Source organism: Erpetoichthys calabaricus, chromosome 2, assembly GCF_900747795.2.
Source record: "Erpetoichthys calabaricus chromosome 2, fErpCal1.3, whole genome shotgun sequence".
Taxonomy (NCBI): Eukaryota; Metazoa; Chordata; class Cladistia; order Polypteriformes; family Polypteridae; genus Erpetoichthys; species Erpetoichthys calabaricus.
This window is the reverse complement of record NC_041395.2, coordinates 268,871,488-268,884,793: the sequence shown is the minus strand read 5'-3', so window position 1 is coordinate 268,884,793 and position 13,306 is coordinate 268,871,488. Positions and strand designations below refer to the sequence as shown.

General features: G+C 37.8%; 1 protein-coding gene across 1 annotated transcript in view; it reads right to left on the bottom strand.

The window, feature by feature from the left end:
* spock2 (SPARC (osteonectin), cwcv and kazal like domains proteoglycan 2) overlaps positions 1-13,306 on the bottom strand; it is a 288,070-nt gene that overhangs the window by 259,148 nt on the left and 15,616 nt on the right. The window lies entirely within an intron of this gene.

Here is a 13,306-nt window from a genome sequence, read left to right as displayed (position 1 = left end):
GGGCTTTAACAGGCCCTGTTTTTGACAGCCCTCTAGCCATGACTCCCTAAAAAGACAAGAAAAAAACTTGTCTTCTTAAAAACATGGAGGAAATCTTGGAAAAGGCAACTGAGAGGGAGACCCCCTTCCAGGTAGGTTGGGCATGCAGTGAGTGTCAAAAAAATGGGTGTCACAAAACAGAACACAAGTAATCCATTTCATAGAGCTAGAAGAACAAACTATCATTGCCACCTCAGAAATACTATAAAAGAGTACAATCTATTTGGTTCTTTTTACACAGTGCTCCTCACCACACATAAAAAAAGAATTTTGTATACATTTGTATTTTTATGGAGACAGAATACAATTATCACAGAAAACGGTTGCTGGGTTGACTGAAACTGACTGATGTCTTTAGTTTCCTTTTTTCAATGGATTCCTCCCAGCATAAACTATATGTCATGATAGGAGTACCAGCAGAGAAGCTGATGGCATGAGCAAGAATTTTACCAGGATGGGACAGGGCATAGAAACCAATAGAAAATGAGAGAGAGCAACACTGGCAAAAGAAGAGATCACGGATAAACCAGTCTGGAAACACTGCTCAGGGGTTGTGTGTTATACAAGTGCTCTGTGCTCCAGAAAGGCAGTCGATGAGAACAGGCCATTTAGCTCAACAAAGCTCGCCAGTCCTATCCACTTAATTCTTCTAAAAAAACATCTAGTTTTAAATGTATAGATAGATAGATAGATAGATAGATAGATAGATAGATAGATAGATAGATAGATAGATAGATAGATAGATAGATAGATAGATAGATAGATAGATAGATAGATAGATAGATAGATAGATAGATAGATAGATAGATAGATAGATAGATAGATAGATAGATACTTTATTAATCCCAAGGGGAAATTCACAATTTATCTGAAGTTATCTGTAGACCAATTATAACTGCCTCCCTTCCCAATTATTTTCAAAAATTGAAAAATGCATAATCCTTATCGTAAACCATTTAACTTGCTCTATTTTTCTTTATTCATGCAGTAAGCTGGCTCTATAATAGTTGTTAGACTGACCTTGGCCTATTTTGTTTCCAAATGAAAGACCAATTTGAGAGAACATGAAATATACATTATAATTGATATAAACAATAATAGCTAATGGCCTGCTATTAATGTATCCCATCAATCTAATCCACTCATCTCCCTTTTGCTCTCTGCATCTATTCTAAAGTCTTTCACACTAAATATGTGTTTTGCATTGATCTTGCCATAAACTTAGCACTTTTCATTAAGCATGTGGATCTCCAGTTAATTGTTAGACTAATCCATTTTTACTCTCAAGGCCGATGAAGAAATGGATCTGCTGCCTAACCTCAGGGTGGGTGTGTGGTATTCCCGAAATGTGATAATCAGCATCAGGATTTCTGTCTCCTCAACAAAGTAATGTGACACTAACAAGCTAGCAACAGTAAGCAGACACAGTGGCTGATGAGTCTGTTGGAGGTAGGACTGAGCATCTTTGCCCGTCTGTGCCTTTGCTGCCAGATAGGAGAAGGAACGCCTGCTGTTTCTCTCTGCTCCAGGGTAACCCGAGGCAAATACAGCAACAGCCGAGGACCTCTCAGCCTGTAATCAGCAAGATGCTCCTGCTACCAACCACCTTGAATCCTGTCTGCATCATGGAAAGAACCTCATCTCGAAGTCACCACTGAGTAAATCTTGACAGTAGGATTCAATTATATTAAAACATAAATATCCAACTTTCAAAATGAGCTGACACTAATAAGGTGGCTACAGGAGGCAGACACGGCACCTAATGAGATTATTACAAATAAAACACGGTATTGTTTAACGCTTCAATGCCTCACTTTTCATTCTGTTCATTACAGCACATGCGAGTGCAGTCATTCACAACTGCTTTACGACCAGCAGTGTTTGTAACTAAGAATTCACTTATTGCACCTTATCAGCTGAAAAGGGGGAAAAAGTGGCATTCATGCATTTAAAGGTAATTTTTTATGCATAATTAAACTTTATCATTTAAATTGTTCCCATACAACTGGCGAAAAAAGGACCTAAAGACATCTGCTGTTGTTCAGCTTCTGGCACTTTCTGTTGCAGTCTTCAATTTCCATGTGCAATGTTGGTGGGGGGTGATGGGTGGCACCCTTAGCAATAGCCTTCTGCATGAAGGAATTAGCAGTGAAGAGTGTGAAGTTAAACATACCAAACTGCAGCAATTACTATTGATGGATTATGGATTCCCAACTGTCAATTTTATCACTTCTTACTTTTTAAGATCTATGATAAAACTAAAGTAGTTCTGCATGAAAATGCACAACTGCATAAAACAAGCCACTTACATTAAAAGAAAACAGATATAATCCTTTCTCTGGGACCTCTGTAGCCGAAGTTCTCAAAACAAGTACAATACAAAGGCTGATAAAGACAGCAAAAGACAAAGAAGCAGGCAAAAGGTGATTCCTGATTGGCAACAGGGTCACCTTGCAGGATTTCATAATTAAAGGCAATGCATTATTTCATAAGCTCAACAGCAACTCTAAATGTACCCTTAAAAATCAAAACTTACACAGTTGTGCCCTAGGCGGAATAACAGCAAACTATATTTTAAAAGGTGTGTTCATAATCCATACATTCAATAACATGACCACAACATTCAGTTTCTTCACATTGCGCTCCATTAATGCAACGTTCATACTACTGTTTGAACCTCAGGCGAGTTTTATCGGAAATTACAGTCACTGCTGGCAACCGCAAGAGTTTGGTGAGAGACGCACCCACACAAGCGCCTCTTCACGCATTAATGATAAAAGTGAAGTAGGGTCAATTTTCAAGGAAGGATGAAGCAATTTTCATTCATTAAAAATTTAGTTGGCTGTATAGCAGGTGCAATCCAGACAAGTGCATTTGGCCTGGAAAATCACAGTGTGGTTTAATGAGCTAATTTGGGATAGCATTATAAGGGCTTCTGATTAGGCAGGGAAGGTTGTGTGTCAGCACGGGTGAATGTGAGTGTGTGTTTTTAAGATGTCAATGTGGGATAGAATATTGTTTTTAAGTAATGGCTTTAAAAAGTATGGTACTATTTTCAGACAGATGAGAAGAAGCTAGAATTAATTATAAGGGACATATGGCAGCCTTTGCTAATATAGGCTGAATAAATTAACACTACATGGCATGCCTTTAAGAGGCTTTCTTTGAAAAATATTTCTCTTTGCACACACTTTTAAGATCATTCTGGGATGGTTTTATTTTGCTGAAGTTTATTTTGGAGATTAAGTCTGCTGTGTATTACATAACAGGTCTCTTGTATGCACTGGAACGGGTGTTTGTTGTACCCCATGGGAAAACCCTAAAAATAGGGTTATCAGTCAAGCACATCCAATCATCTTCATTATGTAAATGTGCAATTATACATTCTATATATTAAAAATAAAATAGGTTACTAACAAAGAGTCCAAGAGAAAAAGGAAAGCAAGAAGTATGCACACACAGGCAGAAGGGATGACAACCCAGATCTGCCACAGAAACTCAGGTGAGTACTCTGGCTTATACAAAATACTAATGTCTTCTTGTCCTAGAAATGGAAAAGCATAGAAAAGTGAAAAAAGAAGCCAGAAAAAACAGGTGTGCATATGCATTCATTTATTTAAACATTACGGCCAGAGCAAGGCAGTGTAGCAATGCAGATCTAAACGTGCACAGATGACAGACTGTGCTATGAGACATTCTCTTGTTGTAAGTGATGATCTATACATACAAAAGCCAAAAAAAACCACGATCATACAGTTTTATTTTTTTATATTTACAGTTAAACAGCTGGAAGAACAAGACTCATCTGAGTAACATTATGCCTTAAAGGAACTTGGTACTCAACCTTCATAAAATATTCTCCATGCCTCGTAACAGGGGGGATATTGCTGCACCCCTCAAACCCAGAGAAAAATCATCAGATTTAAGTATGTACCCTAAATCTGTGATTAATAAAAATAAAAAAAAAAGTCGAAATTACAAAATTATGCACTGGATAACTGCTCAAATAATTTTCTCATTATTGCCCAACATAGATTTATACTACTATAACCACACAGCTGTCTTCTATAACATGGCCACAATGATGTCAGGATTCACATGGAATATTCCTCACATGCCCAGCAACCACATAGTGCCATAACAACACACGAAAATGGCAATACCCATGAACTAACCCTAGCATTTCCTGGAACATAACCCTAGTCCGAGAAGTAACTTAGTGTTAACCAAAATATACCCTAGAACTAATGTTATGTTCTGGTTAACGCTGGGGTTAATGCTCTCAAGTTCTCAAAACAGGTACAATGCTAAGGATTGAAGTCAGGCTAATTATGGCATGCAGAAGACAAAGAAGCAGGCAAAAGGTGATCCCTGATTGCCACTGAGGTCACACATGGCATATTCATCACATGCTTAGCAAGCACATAGTGTCATAGTAACACACGAAAATGGCAATACCCGTGAAAACAAAATAGCAGAACAGATACATACAAGAAGAGAAAATGACAGTGCTCATGAAATAACATTGACTAGACATGCTTTTTCATTAGAATCCTCTCAGATACACTGAAGAACAATGCATTTGATTGATTTGCTATTCTTAAAGTCATTCCTGCTCATGAGATCTAACTAGAATGGCCATGGCCGGCATGCTTCTTAAATCAGGTCAATAGAGACAAACTCCTGAATGAAGTATCTGATCGTTGTGCCTATGGGTGGAGTAGATAATGAGCAGAGTAGAATATCATAACAAAGAATTAGCAAATACATCCTAATCCCCCAAGTCCCCTTAGTGATGTTAAAACACAACAGTGTTAAAGAGCTGGTGTACAGGGACAGCTCTAAAGGCATGTGATATGCACCATTAAAAACACTTTGATTGCCACTGGTGTTCAAGGCCCATTTCTAATAAGAGAGATCCCAATTTCAAATACACATGCTTTAGCCTACTACAGTACATGTTCTCTTGATCCCCTCCTTTGTCTGTTTTTATCCCTCTTGAGAGTCCGCCTCCTCCTGGCAGCAACGTTTTGCTTGACACTGACTTTAGGTACTACAAGGACAATCTGATAAATGACTTCCCCCACCAGCCCTCTGATAACCTTATTCCTCAGCTAGTCTATCCGTTTCCACTCCAGAGGGGAGTCAAGCTAACTATTTTAAGCAGTAAGGCCAGTCCACATTTTACTAAATCTTTTAACCTCACTGGAGTTTTTAAACTATTAGTTATACAGAAGAGAAAGATAAGCCATTAGTCATGCATTTTGGAATTTGTAATGCCGACACTCAAAATTAGTTAAAGAGAAAAAGCACACAAAAACTAGACGTCATCACCTTGGTGTCAAATTGGTTCAACTGTTTTTACATTCAAAAGGTCATTGGTGGCTGATGAGCAGTAATGCAAAAAATTGCACACACCATCAAATCATATTATTGAATCTAAAATTCGTATATTTCTGTTAGTTTCACAAGTTTTAAGAAAGCAATAAAAATTCAGCAAGCCAGCATTTTTTAAAATTAATCATTAAACAATAATAAGAAAAAGTAAGGTAATTTGCTCTTTGCCAGCTCTGTGCATTTCTGCTTCAAACATGAGCGACTGGCGTCGCTGTTGTAAGTAATGGGCTTGATATTATTGATTAGATTAGAGCTTCAGAGCAGGGCTTCAGCAGCACACACAATATTTAGACTTCAAAAGCAATCAAACTCAATTTCATTCAGCATGGCAGATAGCAGTCTTGTCCTGATGTAGCTTTTAAAATTAAAAGATGTTCATTGCCGAATTTGTTTTTGTTTTGTACTATTTATTTTTTTAGAATATAAGAAATCTGACAAATGAGAAGGTCATTCTGTCCAACAAGCTCGTTTGTTTAGCTTATAGCTAAGCTGTCCCAAACTGTGATACAGATAATTCTTAATGGTGGTCAAGCATGCTGATTTAACAACATGACTCAGTAGTTTGTTCCAGATTTCTACCACTCCTTGCATAAAGTGGTGCTAGCTAGCTTCAGTCCTAAATACATTTCCCTTTAATTTCCACTGGTGTACTTGAGTATGTGATTAAAGAACTCTGCTGGACCTTCTTTGTGAATTTTTAAGAATTTTCTAATGCCCATGTTAATACTGTGGAAATTCAAGAACTATGATTAATCCATGCGTTAACCCTAGTGTTTCCAGCAATGTAACCCTAGTTCTAGAATTAACCCTAGCATTAACTGGAACATAACCCTAGTGTGACATTAAATCTAGCTTTAACTGAACATAATCCTAGTTCTAGAATTACCCCTAGCATTAACCCTAGTGTTAACCAGAACATAACCCTAGTTCTAGGGCTATATTTTGGTTAACACTAGGGTTGCTTCTCAAACTAGGGTTATGTTCCAAGAAATGCTAGGGTTAGTGCTTGGATAAATTCTAGAACTAGGGTTACATTCCAGTTAATGCTACGGGTAGTTATAGAATGACATTGTGATCTGTAGCGATAGTAGGGAGCAGGTTGAGGATACCCTGAAGAGGTGGAGATATGCTCTAGAGAGGAGAGGAATGAAGGTCAGTAGGAACAAGGCAGAATACACATGTGTAAATGAGAGGGATGTCAGTGGAATGGTGAGGATGAAAGTTCGCGAAGGTGGATGAGTTTAAATACTTGGCACCAACAGTACAGAGTAATGGGGATTGTGGAAGACAGGTGAAAAAGAGAGTGCAGGCAGGGTGGAATGGGTGGAGAAGAGTGTCAGGAGTAATTTGTGACAGACGGGTATCAGCAAGAGTGAAAGGGAACGTCTACAGGACGGTAGTGAGACCAGCTATGGTATATGGGTTGGAGACGGCGGCACTGACCAGAAAGCAGGAGACAGAGCTGGAGGTAGCAGAGTTAAAGATGCTAAGACTTGCATTGGGTGTGACGAGAATGGATAGGATTAGAAATGAGTACACTAGAGGGTCAGCTCAGGTTGGACGGTTGGGAGACAAAGTCAGAAAGACGAGATTGCGTTCGTTTGGACATGTGCAGAGGACAGATGCTGAGTATATTGGGAGAAGGATGCTAAGGATAGAGCTGCCAGGCAAGAGAAAAAGAGGAAGGCCTAAGAGAAGGTTTATGGATGTGGTGAGAGAGGACATGCAGGTGATGGGTGTAACAGAACAAGATGCAGAGGACAGAAAGGTATGGAAGAAGATGTGGCAACCCCTAACAGGAGCAGCCAAAAGAAGAAGAAGATCTCCAGGGAATATTGTGAGATCTATGACTGGGAGATAATGTGAGACAAGAATCATAGTTAGGGCGAGTCCAGGTTGAAACCGGGGAATCAAAAAGAAACACAAGTGAACAAAGCAAAGGGAAAACCAACAGTCAATAGTCTGAAGGAGATCCAAAAACAAAATGAAATCAAGTAAGCAGTTGGCTTACTTGAGTTTCAAATATGTAACTGCCACGAAAGATCTTTAATGTTTATCCAACTGAGGGATATCAAATCAGGGAATCAACACTATACTTATGTTTTGTCTTGGTAGAGTAATATATTGCTCTACTTTCCCCTATTCTATTATTAATATGCAGCCGTTGTCAGAATGCCTAATCTCACAGACTTACCACTGTTTATAAGGTATTATTGTATATAACTTATCCCCACCTTCCCTTCTATATCTATAACCTCAGGCAATTAGATGTAGTAAAAACACAAGCAGGAGTTAAGTTACACATAAAATAATGTATTATTGATAATATTCATAAATAATAACAATATGCAAAGTACATTTGAATACTGGCAACCATACAACCTGATTAAATGGTGATATGTAGTTCAGGCGGCACACAGACTTGTAGTTACTTAAATGTCTCTAGTTAAGGCATCATTGGTGCTCAGCTTTCTTCAGAACAGGCCTTAAGCCTGGTCAATATGGCTGCTCAGCTGTGCTCTTCATTGTGTTGTCTTCATCATTACAGGTTAGCAAGAGAGAGATACTTCTTCATCATATGTTGGTTGGTAAGAGAGAGAGATTGTGAGGTTAAACATGTACATTTATAAATGTTCTGTCCAACCCCTAGAGCCAATAGGACATCATGGTACTTAAAAGCTTCTGATCCAAGCCAATTCCAAACAGCCATACTTCAGACCAATGGGGGAAATAGAACATCTTAACACGTGCCCCCCAACCATATGTTAACGTAACCTGGGTTTCTTGTGGGGGTTGAAAGACTTTAGCAAAGAAACACTCGCCAAACTGGTTTAAGGCACATCCTCTCCCAACTCTGTCATAAAATTCAAAGAGACTCAGTCATAAAGGGGTGGGGGGGATAAACACTATATTGCATTGCTTTGCCTAAATTACAAATAGACATACAAAATATTTATCAAGTTATATGTAAAATTTAACAACTTATAACATTACTTCCTCTTACGTCACAAATGCAGTGATCATGGTCACGTGACACGTCTCCCAAGTCACATAAACAAAAGAACATAATGAAACGAAATACAAAAAAAAAAACTTTCTTAAAAAAAAAAAAACAGAAACAGTTAGCAACTAGCACCAATTAATTTAACATGATGAAGAATTAATAAAACCCACTGCATAAAAACATGTAATTACTACATTTATTGCCTCACAACATTTGAGGTCATGACTGTCGGCTCCTTTCAAGGCTCCTCTTTTCATGCGCATTTGGCCCCACCCACTTCATTAGGCTGCTAGGCACTGCCTGTTGACTACACTCCATAGGCCATACTTGGGCAGCAATTTACATTTTTGGCCTTGCAACAGCCATCTAATGATTTCCAGTATTTGGTCTACTGTAGTGTTTTTATTTTAGATTTTTTAGATCCTTGGTTATGGTTTATGGAGTCTGTCTTTGCTATTCAATTTTGAACATTTGCCTTCTAGCCTGTGCTATTTGACAGTTTACTTGTGTATGATGTTGTCTTTGTTTCGTGGAGAACAAAGTTCATATCTTTTATTGAATGGCATATACCCAACTGTACCTTCAACTTTAGCTACAGCTTCATCCCTAATGTTTATGCTCTGCCACAGATTAGCATATTAGATTTACAGGTTATTTCAATAAAGCCTTTATCTGATGACAACTTAACAACCAAACTGCTGTGTTTTCATTCTTGTTCCTATTTATTCATTATGGCTATGAGCCTGAATTGTAAGGGCTGCCTGGGCAAGAGGACCAATAAGGTGGCAAAAGACAGTGAAGTCCAGGAGGAAGTCTCTGAACAGAAAAGTTGGCACTTCCAAAATATATCCTGTACACACCATCATGGTAAGATGGAGGATACAACAGAGAGGAGTGTCATACTGCTATGAGGAGTGTTCACATAAGAGAAAAGTGAAAATGGTGATAGTGGGTGAAGTGTAATGGTCTACCAAATAAAACTCATTGAAAGGGTCTCTAAGTAGGTAGGTTGGGGCATCTTTTCAATATGGGTCATAACAAAGGATGTCTGAAAGGAAGACAGTATTGTCTTGCCCAGTTAGTAAGGTGAGTAACCTACTCCTGAAGGTGAATTTGCCAATAGGACTCAATCCATTAAGAAGTCTAGTGTTAGGGTTACAGGGAAATTAGGGGTTGCTAGAAAGAACTCCACCCTGGCCAAGTCAGATCCAGCACAACCAAAAAAGTAGTTTGAAGGCTCTGCCCAAAATTACCTGCATTGGGGGGTTCTAAAGCTGCCACATGCTAAAGCTTCTATGGGTCTACAGAAAGGAGAAGAGCTGGTCTGATGGTTTACTGGCTTAAGAGTTACTATAAGAGACAGAAGGTGAATAGTGTGCAAGTGAACGAGCTATCCAAATTGATACACTGTGGGGCAAGAAAACTTAAATGGCTAACTATATCCAAAGGGTCAGTTGTTGTTTTGATTTTATTGTTCTTCTGTTTGGTATTTTTTTCTCATCCACACGTTGTGGGTGTGTTAAAAATTGCAAAATTTTTGCATTATTCTGAGTTCTCAGAAATGAGAAGAGGGATCTGTCTGTCTGTCTGAGTGGATATATGTGTAGTGACACTAGTGATTCTAAACTGCACATATAAATGCAGTGCATATCCAAGTATATATGGCAGATGTTACAAACCTCCATTGCAAAGGCAGTGAATGTTCTTTTATCACAATGACTGTTGCAGCAGAAGAATAATCAATTAAATTGGCAAGAGATCTCCAGGCCCTATGTTTCAGAGGGGGATTCCACTTTACCAAATGGGTGAGTAACAGAGTAGCTGAGCACATTTATCTATTCCAGGAGAACACTGAGCTCTTGAGCAAAATAAGTTAGACCTAAGCCATAATTTGCTCACAACAGAAGGTACCCTCGGTGTCCAGTGGTGTACTGAAATGAACTGTAGCTGCATTTGTCCAGGATTTCCAAAATTCTGCAGCTTCAGATTAAAAGAAATTTTCAGGCATTGAGTGTGATGCATATACAAAAAAATTCCACAGTTCAAGCGTCTTCTTTTTAAAAGTTTTAGTGAAATTTATAGCTAAAAAGTTCACATAAAATGAAAAGAAAAATAAACACAAAAAAGGAAAACATCATAATGTTTCTGTTTAAAGCGTACTTATCTTAGTTACATACTGTATATTTAAGTTTTTATAAATTATCACATACATACATACAGTCAGAAAACTGTATGCAATTGGTTCTTTCTGTTTGCAAAGGGCATTTTTAAATTAAAATTATCTCTGACAATACTAGCATATTAACATTAATTACAAAAGTAACTCCTCCACACTAAAACAAGCAAAAACATATATGACATTGATGTTTGCTTGCTCTGGGCATGTGTGCATTGGTAGAAAAATCCTTGAAGGGTGGTAATGCCGTCAGCTACGGGATTTACCACAAAACTGCAGCAACTGGTAAATTATTTGCCTTTTGCCACTATATGCAGCATTCAAACTGTACAAAATGCTGTTTAAGATGCAACAATGCCATTGAAAGCAACCTTTTCATGACTGCTATGTTTTTGTCTGTCTCCATTACATTTCTGAGGTTGCATTTTTCAGAAGTAAGCAGCTCTGGAAAATATTTTCAAAAGTCTCAATTTTCTGTAGTTTAAAACATTGGGGTAGTATGGACAAAAGGGGAAAACATACTGTAGATTAGTGTCTGTGTTTTTAAATGAAAATGTAGTAGTGTAGACTGAGCCTAACAAATTGACCAAAATTTGTTATAATATTATAAATATAGCTGAACAGTAGGGATATTAGCTTTAGGGGGTAAAAGAATTTCCATTAATTACACAATTATATGAAATTAACATTTGAATCTATTTAAGCAAATACTTAAGTGAACTTTAACATTAACTTTTTAAGATTGTTTATCTTAAGATATTTATATATAGTCACGTATGTGTGCATAGGGAACATCTTCAGGACTCCAAGAAGATAAACGATACCACCCTGAGCACAGAGGAGGCACTGTCACTGATCACCTCCCCTTTTACACCAGCAGTGCCACGGTCTGATGGCCAGAGGACCAATGACCCTGTTCTACTTCTGCCCAGAAGCCCGCCTCTTCAACCAAAATTCAGCAGTCAGTCTGAGGCCAGCTTTGGCAGAAGACAGAGTGTTCTCGACAACAACTTACTTGTTTTGGCTTAAAGTCACGTTTACACCTATGTGTGCTATTTCTTTTGAACTTTGTTAAACCCATTTAAATGTGGTTAGAGGCTGGTACCTTGACTCTTTGCACCTCACTATATATAAGTATTTGTATACATATATACATTTATTTATGTAGTTTAGCATCACTAGTGGGCCAAATAAGTGTAACATGTTAAGAAATAAGTGTTATTTTTATAAATTCAAACAAAGTTAAATTTGGAAAGGCCACATAACCGCCTGACAAATTTCTTCCCATTGTACTTTAAGTTCAGGTTCATGCAACAAGAACCTTGAGCATCTAGTCTGGAGGTTAAGCAATGCAAATTCTTGAACTGCTACTTAAGGTATGACATTTTGTTAAAAACGATTTAGTTACATACTTAGAAAGACATTTTCAAATTGCAGATATTTTCAGCACTAGTGTCTCTTTTTTTTGCTTCTTCCTAGCCCTTCTGCTTATCTGATCAGCAGGTCACCTCTCAGTTCATAATGTGGTTATGTGCTCTTTGCTATGCTAATTTGTTATTTTTCACATAGGCTTTCTTTTGTCTAAAGTGTCAGTCACCACAAAGAGGTGCAGCTGTATGAATTACAAGTACAAAATATTAATAAATCAGCTCTATGTTTAGTACTACAGATGTCTACCACAAAATGCAAGTATGAAACAGCAGCTTTTCTTTCAGCCTGGAACGCTTCAGTCTAACAATTCCACTACCACAGGTGGCGCAGTGGTAGTGCTGCTGCTTTGCAGTAAGGAGACTGTGGAAGATTGTGGCTTCACTTCCCGGTTCCTCCCTGTGTGGATAGCGCTTTGAGTACTGAGAAAAGCGCTATATAAATGTAATGAATTATTATTACTACCATTTAAAAAATGAAAAAAGCAGAATATGTAGTAAAAAAAATGGGTACACTTCATTTCAGGGTGAAAAAAACATTTTAACTGTTCAAGAAAAAGAATTTTTAATGTACAAATGTGTTTCCCTTAAATTGATTTTAGTTAGAAACATTTAATAAATGTTCACACATTTCATTTATTTCAGCGAATCATATTTGAATCACATTAACTATCCCACAGGCTTTTGTCCTTCTCTGTTGCCTGTGATAGCTCACAATTAATGAAAGACTTCTGGAGAGACCAGGCCAAATATGTTACTTTGATAGAGGGCAGGCTGAGTGCAAATTAATCTGTTGGGCCATTTGCAAGGTGTACTGGGTAGTGATGTCATCTGAAAGCTCCAGGTACCTACAAAAGATGTACATGTTCTCTCTGTCTGCTTGACTTTAATCCAATTAGTCCAGTTTCCTCCCACATCCTAAAGACTTAAGACTAGGCTGAATCATAATTTTAATAATAGTTAGCTGACTTTGTATTAGTGAATGTGCCCTAGGCTCATTCCTGCCCTGCGACCATTGCTGCTGAGACCAAAGGCCCAGTTTTAGAATAAGCTGTACTGGAAAATAAATGTAGGAACTTTTAATATTAATTAGCTTCTGTTTTTCTATAGTATCTTTCCTAGTAAGTGCAGTCTCAGTGAATTGTGCACACTTTGCAGTGCTTCCCATTGTGGTTTGCAAAATCTTCAACTATAACACACAACATTTTCATTTATATCTCTGTTATTTAAAAGGAATATAACGTCTTCCCTCCCTTGACAAAT